Source organism: Aptenodytes patagonicus, unplaced genomic scaffold (assembly GCF_965638725.1).
Source record: "Aptenodytes patagonicus unplaced genomic scaffold, bAptPat1.pri.cur scaffold_64, whole genome shotgun sequence".
Lineage (NCBI taxonomy): Eukaryota > Metazoa > Chordata > Aves > Sphenisciformes > Spheniscidae > Aptenodytes > Aptenodytes patagonicus.
The window spans coordinates 155,706-170,905 of NW_027472014.1; the positions used below are offsets into that span (position 1 = coordinate 155,706).

The 15,200-nt window shown below is 51.5% G+C and overlaps 1 pseudogene; it reads right to left on the reverse strand.

The window, feature by feature from the left end:
• Positions 1 to 13,848: 13,848 nt before the first annotated feature.
• LOC143173327 (olfactory receptor 14A16-like) lies at positions 13,849 to 14,806 on the reverse strand (annotated as a pseudogene).
• Positions 14,807 to 15,200: the final 394 nt, after the last annotated feature.

Consider the following 15,200-nt stretch of genomic DNA (forward strand, 5'->3'; position numbering starts at 1 on the left):
ATCTGGATTAGAGTGTCCCCTTGTGGAGCTTCATGATCTAGTCAAGTGGGCAGATCCTGGAGAGTATCCAGAGGAGGTCTGCTGACATGGGGTTCAGGGCCCAGTGCACATGCCCTGTGTGGGGAGGCTGAGGGTCCTGGGATTCTTCACCCTGGTGAATTGACGTCTCCGGGCAGTACAGTAGTTACCTGTGACTGTGAACGGTGGTTTTAGAGAGGACGAAGCTTTTGTTCTTAGAGGAAAACCACGTTAAAAAGGAAGAGTGCCACAAGTTGCAGCTTGCGAGATTGAGACTGGATATGAGGAGAAAGAAATGACAGTCAAAGGGTAGTGCTAGAGTCCAATGGGCCACACAGAGGGCGTCTGGATCAGCCCATGGCTTTGTGTTTCAAGGCAGCAACGATGGAGAGATATCAGTAAAGGCCGGGGATGCTGGGGTGAGAGTAAGGAGGAGTAGTGCATTGGTGTATACAGCCTGTAGAGGAACAGACACAGATGCGAGACAGTGTAGAATAGCTTGTGGTGGAAACACGCATCTGCTTTAAGAAGCAACAGCTCTGTGCATAATTGTGGGATGGGAATCTCACTAACGGACATTCCTGAGTTTGATTTTAATGAGCAAACACTGTACCACCTGGCATGACAAGGCACTTAAGCAGAAAACAACGGAGAAAGGAATGTGCAGCTGGAAGGAGAAAAACAAGATAAAGACCATGAAGGCATTTCGCATGATCAGGAAGAACGGGCCAATCTGCTAGAGCATAGATGCGCGTGAACACAAGGCTGTAACCTATCTGCAAGCTGCAGGTAGCGCGTGTACACTTCTGCTTGCTATAAAAGATGCTAACAAAGAGCAATAAAGGTCTTTGGTTGCCGTGTCTGCCGGAGTCCGTGCCGCTTTTCACCCCCACAAATGGCGCCCAACGTGGGGCGAAAATGCTGGAACAGAGCACCGGTGGGGAGCCAGCTGAACGAGTCATAGCCAGCGGGAGACAGAGCAGTCTCAGGAAAGAGCTGGAGCCGGAACTTTGAATCATCGCCTCGTTGGAGCAGAGGTGAGCAGCTGGGAAACTTAAAATGGGATCACAACTAACTAAGGAGGAGGAATCTATACTATGTATTATTAAGAAACTGTTAGAAAATTGTGGAGTTAAGTATGATGACCATACCCTCCGCCTATTGCTTTCATGGCTAAAACGAAAGGGAATTCCCCCTGATTCGGCTACTGCTTTTCAGAAGGAAACTTGGGATAAAGCAGGGAACTTGTTGTGGGATGCAGCTACCGGGGGAGATGAGACTGCAGAAACGGTCCTTACTACACGGCACTTAGTCTCAGATACGTTAAAACAATTGAAGTGTAATCGTACTGCCCATCAAGCTGTGGTGGCAGCCACTGCTCCTGACCCACCGGCTCCGGCCACTCCAGACCAGGCTCCCTCGGAACCTTTGCCCGGTCCGAGTGGGACAGATCAGCCTGAGGGAGGGGAAAAACCTCTGACCGAGGCTCTTTCGGCCCTGACGATATCAAGTGATCTCGGACAGTCTCCTAAACAACAGAGCAGAGGGGTCTCAAGCCACGACAATGAACCCTTAAACTATGATCCGGCTGCTCACTGGCAGGCCGTTCGACCACAAGCCTTGGCAGAAGGGGACCTTCCTACTGTGGCATACCCTGTCATAATTAGTGAACAAGGTCCTAACAGTTGGCAGCCCCTTCAATGGGATTTGGTTAAGGAGTTAAGGCGGACCATCATGCAATGTGGATTGGGAGCGCCTTTTACACAGAGCCTATTGCAAAATATTGTGAAGGGACACTTGTTAACCCCTTTCGATACCAAAGCGTTAGCTGATTTAATATTTTCCCCTACACAAAGAGTGCTCTGGCAAGCCCACTGGCGAGAGCTCTGTGATCGTGCAGCTTTACAGAACTTGGAGCGGCGAGCGGGAGACCCGCTACGGGGCGCGGGACTCGCTCAGTTAATGGGGGAGGACCCTATCAATACGCCGCAACTGCAGGCACGGCTGGCGCCTGAAATTTTAAGACAATCAGCAGACCTTGCGTTTCAAGCAATGATAAAGGTCCCTGATACAGGACGACCGGTAAAATCCTTTACTAGCATTAAGCAAGGGACCAACGAACCTTATATGGATTTTATCGACAAGCTCCAAGAAGCTATTCAAAAACAAATACAAAATCCTGAAGCCAAAGAGGCATTGCTTATGAAATTGGCTATAGAAAATGCCAATGAGGACTGTAAAAGAGTCTTGCAGACATTGCGAAATCCGACCATAATAGACATGCTTGACGCGTGCAACCGTGTGGGTTCAATTACACATAAGAATGAGGTTTTTGCAGCCTGTTTAGCCGCTGCCTTGCGTCCCGGTAACAAAGCGTGTTTCCGCTGTGGAAACTCGGGGCATTTTAAACGGCAATGTCCTGAGAATCCTGTACAGAAGGGAGGATCAGAAGGAATTCAGCAGCCCCCTGGTATTTGCCCGCGCTGCCGCAAGGGGAGGCACTATGTTAATCAATGCCGGTCGAAATACGATCTCCGCGGTCGACCCTTGTCGGGAAACGGGAAGTCGAGCGCGAGGTGGGGGCGCGCACTGACACAAATGCCACCCCAAAATCCCCAACCCCAAAACCCCATGAGACCGCTGTCTCAGCAGGCCTGGATCACCTCAAGGCCAGAACCATCGGCAGTGCCGGAGTGGATGTCTCCACAGCCACCAATCTCTCTATAAACGATCAGACTGTGCACAGGGTGCCCCTCAATGTGAGAGGCCCCCTTGGCCAGGGGCTGAGTGCCCTATTGGTGGGGAGGTCCAGTGCTACTATGCAGGGTTTGTTTGTGTTACCTGGGGTTATCGACTCTGATTATACGGGACAGCTGCAAGCGTCGCTATGGACCCCCTCTCCTCCAGTATTTATTCCAGCTGGAAGTAGGATTGCACAGCTAGTTCCTTTTAAGAGTATGGTTCGTAATCGGGATCCTATTTCCCGGGGAGCTGGTGGATTTGGGTCCACAGGTGAACCAAATATTTTTTGGACTCAGCTTGTCCAAAGAACTCAGCCCACTTTGACCTGCACTCTAAAGAATAAAGGCAGCAAACCGGAACAACTGGTAGTGAAGGGAATGATAGATACAGGGGCAGACGTTACTATCATCAGTACTGCAAAGTGGCCTGGATCATGGGAAACCATCCCGGTCAACACAGGGCTAGTGGGAATCGGAGGCCTGTCGGCGTCCAGGCAGAGTGCCAACTTAATACAGATTGTAAGCCCGGAAGGACAGGTTGCAACTATTCGACCTTTTGTGGTTCCTGTGCCGTTAAACCTGTGGGGACGAGATGTCTTGAGCACTTGGGGACTAGCGATTGGCACTGCTGATCCGCATCAACATTTTTAGCGGGGGTCACTGGCGCTCGGCCCACCGTTCGACTCACATGGCTCACCGATCAGCCAGTGTGGGTGGATCAGTGGCCCCTATCACAGGAAAAGGCCGACGCGTTGCAAACGTTAGTGGACGAGCAAGTGAGTCAAGGACATCTGGTTCCCACCACCAGCGCCTGGAACACCCCAGTGTTTGTTATAAAAAAGAAAAGTGGCAAATGGAGACTTCTACATGATTTACGGCAAGTAAATGCCGTGATTCAAGATATGGGGACATTGCAACCAGGTATGCCTTCACCAACATTGATACCTCGTCAATGGGACATTGTGATTATCGATTTGAAAGACTGCTTTTTCACGATTCCCTTAGCGCCGGAAGATGCTCCCAGATTTGCCTTCTCTCTCCCAGTTGTAAACCATCAAGGGCCTAGGCTGCGATATCATTGGACGGTGTTGCCCCAGGGCATGAAAAACAGTCCCACAATATGTCAAATGTATGTTGCGCGTGCGTTGTCGCCCATAAGAAACAAATATCCTGACTTAATTTGTTATCACTACATGGACGATATTTTAATCGCCGGACGAGACCCAAAGGAACTCGTCACAGTTATGAAAGGTATGTTGCAGGGGTTAAAGACATACGGCTTGCAAATAGCTCCTGAAAAGGTGCAAGTGCAAGCCCCGTGGAAGTACTTGGGGTGGAAGATTTTAGAACATACGATACAGCCCCAACCCATAACCTTGCAATCTAACATTAAAACACTGAATGACTTGCAAAAACTAGTAGGGACTATCAATTGGGTGTGCCCATTGCTGGGAATAGATAATGACATGTTAAACCCACTGTTCAAGTTGTTAAAGGGTAATCCTGAGTTGACATCTCCACGAGAATTAACGACAGAGGCCAAACAAGCGCTACAAAAAATATCACAGGCGCTTACCGAAAGGCAAGCACAACGCGTAATTGAAGGATTGGGAGTTAACTTGTATGTCCTAAATCAGTCCCGACAAGCAGTGGGCCTCTTAGGCCAATGGGACACCAAGGGTACCCAGGATCCCTTAGCCATCATTGAATGGGTATTCCTGCCGCATCAAGCACCAAAAACAATAGTGACAAGGGTGGAAATGTTTTCGATGCTTGTGCGAAAGGGACGCGCGCGATGTTTGGAATTAACGGGCACAGATCTTAAAACAATTTATCTCCCACTGACTAAAGACCACCTTAATTGGTGTGAGGCTAATAGCCTAGAACTACAGATAGCGCTGGAAAATTTTAAGGGACAAATTCTAATTCACTATCCATCTCACAAATTATTCTCCCTTAATGAGGAAATTAGTATAATTCCTGAATCGTTGAGTAAGGAGGTACCTGTCGAAGGACCCACCTTATTCACCGATGGATCAGGATGAACAGGTAAGGCAGTTATAGTGTGGTGTGAAAAAGGGGAATGGAAACATCAAGTTCACCATGTTGTAGGAAGTCCTCAGCTGGTGGAAATATACGCAGTAATTCAGGTCTTTCGCCAATGGGAGATGCCATTAAATTTGGTTACTGATTCTCAGTACGTCGCCAACGTTGTCAGGCGCTTGGAAAAGGCTTGGCTCAGAGAAGTTGATAACGAACCAGTGTTTTTAATGTTCAAACAGGTATGGGACTTGTTGAATCGCCGCGTAAACCCGTATTACGTGCTCCACGTGAGGAGTCATACCTCCCTCCCAGGGTTTATATCAGAAGGGAATGCGCGAGCTGATCGTCTCGCTGCCCCTGTATGGACAGTCCCTGTACCAGACGTTTCTACACAAGCCCGATTGTCGCACGAGTTTTTCCATCAATCTGCCCGAATGCTGCGTCGACAATTTGGGTTGACTTGGGACACGGCACGAAGTATTGTACAAATGTGTCCTGACTGTCAGCAATTAGTTCCCATACCCCAAACAGGGGTAAATCCCCGAGGAGAAAAGGCCCTACAGATTTGGCAATCCGATGTTACTCATATCGGAGAATTTGGCAAACAAAAATACGTGCATGTTTCCATCGATACATTCTCCGGAGCTCTATGGGCGACCGCAGAGACCGGAGAAAAAAGCAAAGATATTTTACGGCACTGGAAAGGGGCCTTTGCTGCTCTAGGGGTTCCACACCAGATCAAAACGGACAATGGGCCCGGGTACATAAGCGCAAAAACGCAGGCCTTTTTGGCACAATGGGGCATTCGACATATCACTGGTATCCCTTATTCCCCTCAGAGCCAGGGTATCGTTGAGCGGGCTCATCTCACTCTCAAGCAGCTACTACAAAAACAAAAAGGGGGAATGCTAGGGGAATCACCGCAAGCCCGCCTCCATAAAGCAATATATGTGTTAAATCATCTTACAATAAGGGAAGACAGGACAGCCATTGGCAGCCCTAACACGGTAATAGCGAGACACTTTACCTCTTGTAACTCAGCTTCTCCAGTAGGAGAAAGGGCTCGGGTGTGGGTCAAGTCATTGGAAAATAGCCAATGGGAAGGCCCTTATGATCTTATAACATGGGGGAGAGGATATGCTTGTGTTTCCACAGATCGTGGACCCCGGTGGATACCTGCCCGCTGCGTTCGACCGTATCTGGACAAGGAGCCCAAGGAGCCCACAGATGCATCAACGGTTTGAAGTAGATTACTGGGACTTACACAAAGTATCTCATTCGATATTTGGGGAACCACCTAGTGGGCCAGGCCGTGCCGGGGTATATAGGGGACCAAGTGGGTTGCCATTAGCCGTGGACTGGGAACACCAGGCCGCAGAGAACAGTCAACTGGATAATCGAGAGGTGACAGGAATTCCCTGCCTCCAGTGTCCCGGATCAACACATCACGCATGGACTTTGTGCAAATGTGATAATTGAAAAAAAAAAAAAACCTGGTATTGTCACTCTCAGTTCCGGGCGGGAAGGTGCACAAGGTGTAAAGGGAATACCACCGGGAACGCCGAACCACAGAATCTACAGCTAGTGTGTGGGAGATCACATTGTGTCCCCCAGCTGTGGACTGTGTGGGAAACGGACTGGGAAAGTACCAAACGACAGTGTGACAAACGACTTGGGTGGAAACGGAACAAAAAGAGAACGTAAACCATGACGCCAGTATGGGGGGGGGTCTTGTGGCTAGTATCACTGTGTGCGGTTGCTGCGTTATGGGCACCCTCACAGCCGAAGGAAAATGTTTGGGTAACTCTGGCCAATCAGACAGGACAGGATTCCATCTGCCTGTCGATATCTTCCCCCGGCAACCCCTTTTCTACCTGCCTAGTGGGGCTTCCTTTAGATAATTGGGACTTGGGCCTGATTAGTCCTTTCAAGGAGGCCTGCGGGGGGGGACGACACGCCACTGACAATTGGGATGGATGCCTGCCACATCTTAATCACTTGCCAATAGAACCTCAGGAACTCGAGCTATTAGGGTCCATAAAAATGGATTGGTGTTTGTATTTCAATTATTCAGGGGCCAATGTTTCCCGAGCCTGGTCAGTTAACGCTACCCTGGGAATCTATAAAAATGAATCACTGTGGTGTAACCACACAAGCAGCAATATATCTAAATCATCTAATGCACCTATAGGATTACCCAGGGGGGTCTTTTTAATATGTGGAGACCGGGCCTGGCCTGGCATTCCCTCTCATATTAAAGGTGGGCCGTGTTCGTTGGGAAGATTAACTCTACTAATGCCAAACACATCTATGATCCTAGACCACAGGAGGAGCACCCCTAAGACGCGCGGTAAGCGCAGAGCACATGCCTGCACTTCACAATGTGATGATGCTGTCGACCTATGGAACCGGAACACTATAGCTGCGGTTGCAATCTTGGCTCCAGGTGTCGCAGCAGCAAAGAGTTTGGTCACATTAAATAAATTAGGATGTTGGCTAGCGAAACAATCAAATGCAACCTCTGAAGCACTAACGGGATTATTAATGGATGTAGATTCTATACGACATGCTACTTTGCAAAATAGAGCAGCGATAGATTTTTTGCTTTTAGCGCAAGGCCATGGGTGTGAAGAGTTGGAGGGAATGTGTTGTATGAACCTATCTGATCATTCGGAATCAATTCACCGCAGCATTCAGATGTTGAAGGAAGGAGTACAGAAGCTAAGAGTGGAAGACCCCTGGGACTGGTTGGATAAATTATTCGGGAAATGGGGTCTAAGTGGCTGGTTAAAAGGACTAGCCAAGCTAGGAGGGCTATGCTTAGTAATGTTCCTTTGCATCCTGGTTTGTGTGCCGTGTCTGTTACAAGGTATGCGAAAAATGATTGAAAGATCTGTTTCAGCAGTGTTTCTAGTAAAACAAAAACGGGGAGATGTGGGGATGGGAATCTCACTAACGGACATTCCTGAGTTTGATTTTAATGAGCAAACACTGCACCACCTGGCATGACAAGGCACTTAAGCAGAAAACAACGGAGAAAGGAATGTGCAGCTGGAAGGAGAAAAACAAGATAAAGACCATGAAGGCATTTCGCATGATCAGGAAGAACGGGCCAATCTGCTAGAGCATAGATGCGCGTGAACACAAGGCTATAACCTATCTGCAAGCTGCAGGTAGCGCGTGTACACTTCTGCTTGCTATAAAAGATGCTAACAAAGAGCAATAAAGGTCTTTGGTTGCCGTGTCTGCCGGAGTCCGTGCCGCTTTTCACCCCCACAATATGTTGTCGGGCTGGTGCCAAGGATTCAAGACGCGTTAATCAGGGAAGCTAGCAATCCTCGCTTAGGAAAGTTATTTATCAGGTTACGGTCAGTTGTGTCACAGAGAACTGCTCTGTGTGCAGTCCTGCACATACGCAGCCATCAGTGGGATTTGGGTCTGGGCCAAGGTAACCAAATAGCTGACAACCTTGTTAGTCCCGTGAGTCATGTACCACCGGTGGACCGGTTTCTTCAAGCCAGACAAGCCCATGAAATATTCCATCAGAATGCAAAAAGTCTGCGAAGGCAATATGGATTGTCTGACAGTGAAGCTCGTTCCATTGTTCATGCCTGTCCCAAGTGCGGCAATCATGGGCCAGGAGTAGGACTAGGAGTAAACCCGCGGGGCCTTAAGGCTTTGGAGCTCTGGCAGATGGATGTGACTCACATTGCTGAGTTTGGACGTTTGAAATATGTGCACGTCACAGTAGATACCTTCTCCAAGGCGATGTGGGCCACGGCACTGCCGGGGGAGAAAGCTCAACATGTGTGCAAACACCTCCTTGCCTGTTTCGCAGCTCTGGGAGTACCGGAACATATTAAAACGGACAACGGTCCTGCATATATCAGTGCTAAGTTGGGGTCCTTTTTAAGGACATGGAACATTAAACGTACCACTGGTATCCCGCACTCTCCAGAAGGACAGGGTCTTGTGGAACGTGCACATCAAGTGCTTAAAGACTACCTGCAAAAACAGAAGGGGGACGAACAGGACCCCCAGATGAGGCTTAATAAGGTCCTTTTTACTTTAAATTATCTCTGTTTGATGGGTGACAGAGAAGAGCCACCAATTGTTATTCACCATCAAAATCTTAAATTTAATCAACAGACTGTAATTCCGAACTTAAAAGTGATCTACCGGGATCCTGCCACAGGCCAATGGCTGGGCCCTGTACCTGTAATCTTTAGTGGAAGAGGATATATGTGTGTTTCCACAGGTAATGGACCGGTCTGGGTGCCCAGCAGATCTGTGAAGCCTGCATTATCATCAGGACAACAGGAATCAGAGGACTCGTAACTACAAAACTTAACTCTGAGCGGTTTATCTTTTACCACTGTGTTTCCAAAGACAGCGGTGAAGGATAAGATAAATTGCTTAAAGTGCTTATGGTGTGTGCCGTGGGTATTGTGTCAGTGCTACCATTGTGATAAGAAGTGGTGGGCACAGTGCACACGCGCACAAAAGTGGTATGAAACCTACTATCTAAAAGAAATAGCGTTATATAGAATATTAATAACCACTAGACACGAAATAGTTAACACGCTTGCCTTTGCTAAAAGTAAATATGCATGGATTGGCCTAGTTAATGAAAATGCTAAACTAATTACTGTATGTAACATTAAATATAAGAAGAAAAACCTAGTCCCTGAAGGGCAATGGGATTTTGTAAAGGAACAGTGTCAAAGGCGCTTTGCCTGGAAACAAAAGAGGCAACTGGAATAGGAATAATCTGTGTCGGACTGATTTTGCAAGTCTTGAACTCCGTGGAAAGCATTTGGATGCCTCCACAACCAAAAGAGAATGTATGGGTAACCCTGGCCAATCAAACTGGACAAGATTCCGTCTGTCTATCCTTATCTTCTCCCGGCAACCCCTTTTCTACCTGCCTAGTGGGGCTTCCTTTAGATAATTGGGACTTGGGCCTGACTAGTCCTTTCAAGGAGGCCTGCGGGGGGGGACAACACGCCACTGACAATTGGGATGGATGCCTGCCACATCTTAATCACTTGCCAATAGAACCCCAGGAACTCGAGCTGTTAGGGTCCATAAAAATGGACTGGTGTTTGTATTTCAATTATTCAGGGGCCAATATTTCCCGGGCCTGGTCAGTTAACGCTACCCTGGAAATCTATAAAAATGAATCACTATGGTGTAACCAGACAAGCAACAATACATCTAAGCCGTCCAATGTGCCTATCGGGCTACCCAGAGGAGTTTTCTTAATATGTGGAGATCGGGCCTGGCCTGGCATTCCATCGCACATTACCGGAGGGCCATGCTCGTTGGGGAGACTAACTTTATTCACGCCAAATATATCCTCTATTTTAGATCATAGGAGGGCCCCCCACAAGACGCGCACCAGGCGAGGGGAGCACGCCTATGATTCACAGTGTGACGACAAGGTAAATCTGTGGAATCCAAGTGCGATAGCTGCAGCTTCAATCTTGGCCCCAGGTGTAGCCGCAGCAAAAAGTTTGGTCATTCTAAACAAACTAGGATGTTGGCTGGCAAAGCAATCAAACGCAACCTCTGAGGCCCTTACAGGGCTACTAATGGATGCAGATTCAATACGGCATGCTACCCTGCAAAATAGAGCAGCCATAGATTTTTTACTCTTGGCACAGGGTCATGGGTGTGAAGAGATAGAAGGTATGTGTTGTATGAACTTATCGGATCACTCCGAGTCAATTCACCGTAGTGTTCAAATGTTAAAAGAAGGAGTCCAGAAATTAAAAACAGAGGATCCGTGGGATTGGTTAACCAAAATGTTTGACAAGTTAGGTTTTAGTGGCTGGCTAGTTAGCTTAATAAAGATTATGGGACTGTGTCTGATCATATTTTTATGCATATTACTGTGTGTTCCTTGCTTATTACAATGTATGCAAAGAATGATTAACAAGTCTATTTCTACGATATGGGTTGCTCAAAAACAAGAAGGGAGAATTGTGGAGGAATGGCTGAACAAGGGGAAACTCCGACAAGGGTGGGCAGGGCACCCCGAGGTTCACACCTGCAGGAAGACATCCCCCATCTCTGCAGGAGATCGCGGGTCACATGAGGGGGTGGGTTTTGGGGGTGAATTTAGGGGATTTGGGGGGGGACGTACCGTAAGGAAGGCGCCGGCGCCGTAGCCAGTGACCATGGTGCGGATGGGCTGGCGGAGGCCAATGGGGTGTGGGGCCAAGTGGGCCACGCCCAGCCACAGGTTGTACACCTGCCCCCCCCTTGTTAAAAGATGGGGGGTCAGGGGGCTGAATTTGGGGTGTCCCCTCCCCCCCCCAGTTTCCTCCTCACCCCAAGGTGTCCCCCCCCATCCCCTCAGTGTGTCCCCCAACCCGTGAGCAGCAGAAGGGTCCACGTCGTCTCCGTCCCGGTGACGACCACCTACCAGAAGCGGATGGAGGGGGGAAGCTGATGCGGAAGACGGGCTGGGTGTCGGTGGGGTTGTACACCTCCAGGGTGTCACACTGCTCCTGCCCCCTCAGCGCGTAGACGGGGGCAGGCTCCCCACGGGCATCCGCTGTCACCTGTGGGGAGGAGGGGATGGTCACCCCGCGTGGCAGTGGCATGGGGGAAAGGGTCGGCGGACATCCTTGACGCTGCAGGAGAGGGCCTGGCAGTGGCAGGCGCGGCGGCTGGAGTCACGGAGGAAGAAGGTGGTCCCGCCATAATCCAGGAGGAAGAGGTGCTGCTGGGCAGGCACCAGCTTGTGATAGTCATGGGAGGGGGGAGACAGGATGGAGGCCATCAGCGCCCGCTGCCGGCAGCGGCCCAGGCTCTGGAGGTACAGCCCCTTGGTGTCTGGAGGGGGGAAAGCAGGGACATTGTCACCAGCTGGGGGACAAAGTGCCACCCTCTCCCCCCATTGGCAAGGGCAGACTCGCAGTTGAGGATGGCGGCCCTCTTGCAGGGCCAGGCGCTGGCGGCAGCAGGGAGGGAGAGGGGTGCAGCGGTGGTGCCAGGCGGCCTCGCTGCCGCACACCTCGTGGAGGCAGCGGCAGGTCTGGCCCAGTCTCAGCAGGTCGGGCAGCGTCAGGAAGGAGACGATGTGCAGTAGCTGTGGGGAGAGAGGGGGCGAGAGCATCAACCCTGGGACCCCCCCTGCTTTCAGGGGGAGACCCCAGCCCCGCCATCCACCCCTACTCAACTCACCATCTCAGGGGGGAGACGCTGGATGGCAGCCATGTCCTTCCCCTCCTCACCACCCTTCAGGCTGCTGTGGGGTTGGGCTGCGGGGAGGGGATGTGGGTGAGGGGATGGCGGGCAGCCCCACGGCAAGCACCACCCCCACCCCTCCTCATCCACCCCACCGCCATCCCGGCGGCCTCACCGTCATGTCCTCACCACCGTCAGCTGGATGCTGGCAGCGATGGCGGCGAGAAGCCCCGTGGCCCATGGCTGCTGCCTAGTGGCACGGCCACGGGATACTGACTCCCTGGGAGCCGGTGGCTCCCATGAAGACAGGGGGTTCCAGTACACAGGGGTGGCTGGGGGGGGGCGGAGGGGAGAGAGGGGGGAGGGTTGGAAGGGGGGAAGAGGGGCCCCGAGCCTGGGCCGGGGGCTGCTCGGCCTCGGGGCAGGCCCCACGTGCCCCATGTTGAAACTCGGCCTGGCTGCCAGCAGAGCCCGCCTTCTTCTCACCTGGGTCTTTGCTGGCATAGGTCAGGAGGGCTGTCCGTCTCCTGCCCTGCGGTGATGCTGCCTCTGATTGGCCCCCAGGTGGTCAGGCTGCTGCGCTGCGGTGCCCGCCCCTCACCTGAGGTGATGACATCTGGTTGGCCACCTGGGCTGTCACTCTGCCCCGGCTTCAGGCCCACCCTCCCCTGAGGTGATGCTCTCTCTTATTGGCTGCCCGAGGGGTCACTCCTCCCCCACCAGTGCCCGCCCTCCCCTGGGGTGATGTTTCATCTGATTGGCTGTCTGCTTACATTCAAGCACGTGCCTTGCCCCCGCCTCCTCAAATGCGATTGGCTGTCCTGGGTCCACGGCCTCCCCATAGACTTCTGGGCGGAGGTTGCCAGGCGACAGCTCCGCCTTGAGGGTTTAGACCCTCAAAGTGAGACTGTGGGCCCTAGAAATGGCTGTGGGTCATAAAAGACAGGTTGGGACCCGAACAATGAGGATTTGGGCCCCAAAAACGGGGCTTTGGGCACTGAAAGGATGGGCTAGATGCTGCAAATGACGCTTTGGACCCTGGAAAGGAGGGGAACCTCTTGGTTCCCATCTGGGCTGGCTTTGGTGCCCAGTAACTCCACGCAACACACCACCCGTCCTGTCCCGAGCGACCACCATAACAGATGGAGCCCAAAGTCACGGGCCCAAGGGCCTCACTGGGCATTTTGTGGAGATTTTATCGACATTTTACAGGGGTGGTCCATAGACGGAGGGAATGGTACCTGTGTGTTATATCAGAGGATGGGAAGGGGAGTGGTGGTTCATGGGGATGTATTGGATAGTGTGGGACCTGAGCCTGACCTGAACGGCATGGAACAGGGGGTGGAGAAAGGACTGTTGTGCTTTAACCCCAGCCGGTAACCGAGCACCACACGGCCGCTCGCTCACTCCCCCCAGCGGGATGGGGGGAGAGAATCGGAAGAGTAAGAGTGAGAAAACTCATGAGATAAAAAGTTTAATAATTGAAATGAACTATAATAACAATAATAACAATAACAATAACAATAACAATAATAATAATGATGAAAACTGTAATGAAAAGGAAAATAACAAAGAGGGAGAAGTAAAACCCAGGAAAGACAAGTGATGCAAATGAAAACCATTGCTCACCACCAACTGACCGATGCCCGGCCAGTGGCCCCCCCTGCCAACCTCCCCCCGCAGTTTTATTGCTGAGCATGACGTCATGTGGTGTGGAATATCCCTTTGGTCAGCTGCGGTCAGCTGTCCCAACTGTGTCCCCTCCCTGCTTTCTGTGCACCCCAGCCTCCTCGCTGGCGGGGCAGATAAAATGCCCAAAGCACAGGAGGTTCCCCAGATACATTGGAAATCACTTGTGAAGAGACAGGGGCAGCTTATTGCTGCTGAAAGACAAGTGATTGAATCAGCTTCTTCAGTGCATCTTCGAGCTCCTGGTTCCTCATGCTGTAGATGAGGGGGTTTGCTGGAGGAACCACCAAGTACAGACCAGCCACCACCAGATCCAGGGATGGGGAGGAGATGGAGGGGGGCTTCAGGTAGGTGAACATGCCGGTGCTGACAACCAGGGGGACCACGGCCAGGTGAGGGAGGCACATGGAAAAGGCTTTGTGTCATCCCTGTTCAGAGGGGATCCTCAGCACAGCCCTGAAGATCTGCACGTAGGACACCACAATGAAAACAAAACACCCCAAAGCTAGACAGACACTAACCACAAGAAGCCCAGCTTCCCTGAGGTGGTCTGAGTCTGAGCAGGAGAGCTTGAGGACCTGGGGGATTTCACAGAAGAACTGATGTACAGCATTGCCCTTGCAGATGGGTATGGAAAATGTATTGGCAGTGTGCAAGAGAGCATTGAGAAACCCACTGCCCCAGGCAGCTGCTGCCGTGTGGGCACAAGCTCTGCCGCCCACCAGCGTCCCATCGTGCAGGGGTTTGCAGATGGCCACATAGCAGTCGTAGGCCATGACAGTCAGAAGACAATACTCTGCTCCAACCAAGGCGGCAAACAGAAAGACCTGGGCAGCACATCCTGCGTAGGAGATGGCCCTGGTGTCCCAGAGGGAATTGGCCATGGCTTTGGGGAGAGTGTTGGAGATGGAGCCCAGGTCAAGGAGGGAGAGGTTGAGGAGGAAGAAGTACATGGGGGGTGTGGAGGCGGTGGTCACAGGCTATAGCGGTGATGATGAGGCCGTTTCCCAGGAGGGCAGCCAGGAAGGTGCCCCGGAAGAGACAGAAGTGCAAGAGCTGCAGCTCTTGCCAGTGAAGGCCAGGAGGAGGAACTGGGTGATGGAGCTGCTGTTGGACATCTGCTCTTTCTGGGCACGGGGTCCTGTTCTCAGAGGAACAGTCAATGAAGAGTTAGGGGAGACTTCTCTGAGGAAAATCAAAGCCTTTCTCCTAGACCTTCACCCTGCTACACCCCCCGCCCCCCCCGCCCCTCATTCCTTTTCCAGGAAACCTTCCTCAGCTCCGTGGCTGGAGCTCTGGTGGGTGCTGGCTGAATGTGCTGTGAGGAGCAGGGCCTCTGCCCGCTGGCTGCCGAGGAGTCAGCCCTGCTCTGCAGCAGTGGGTTCATGGCAACAGAGGGGGCAGGGGCCAGTCCTGGTGTTTGACTTTGTCAGGTGAAACCGGTCCTAACGCAGAAGGGCCTGTCAGCATCGGCACTCCCAGTGCTGAGGAACTGAGATGCCAGAAGGCAGA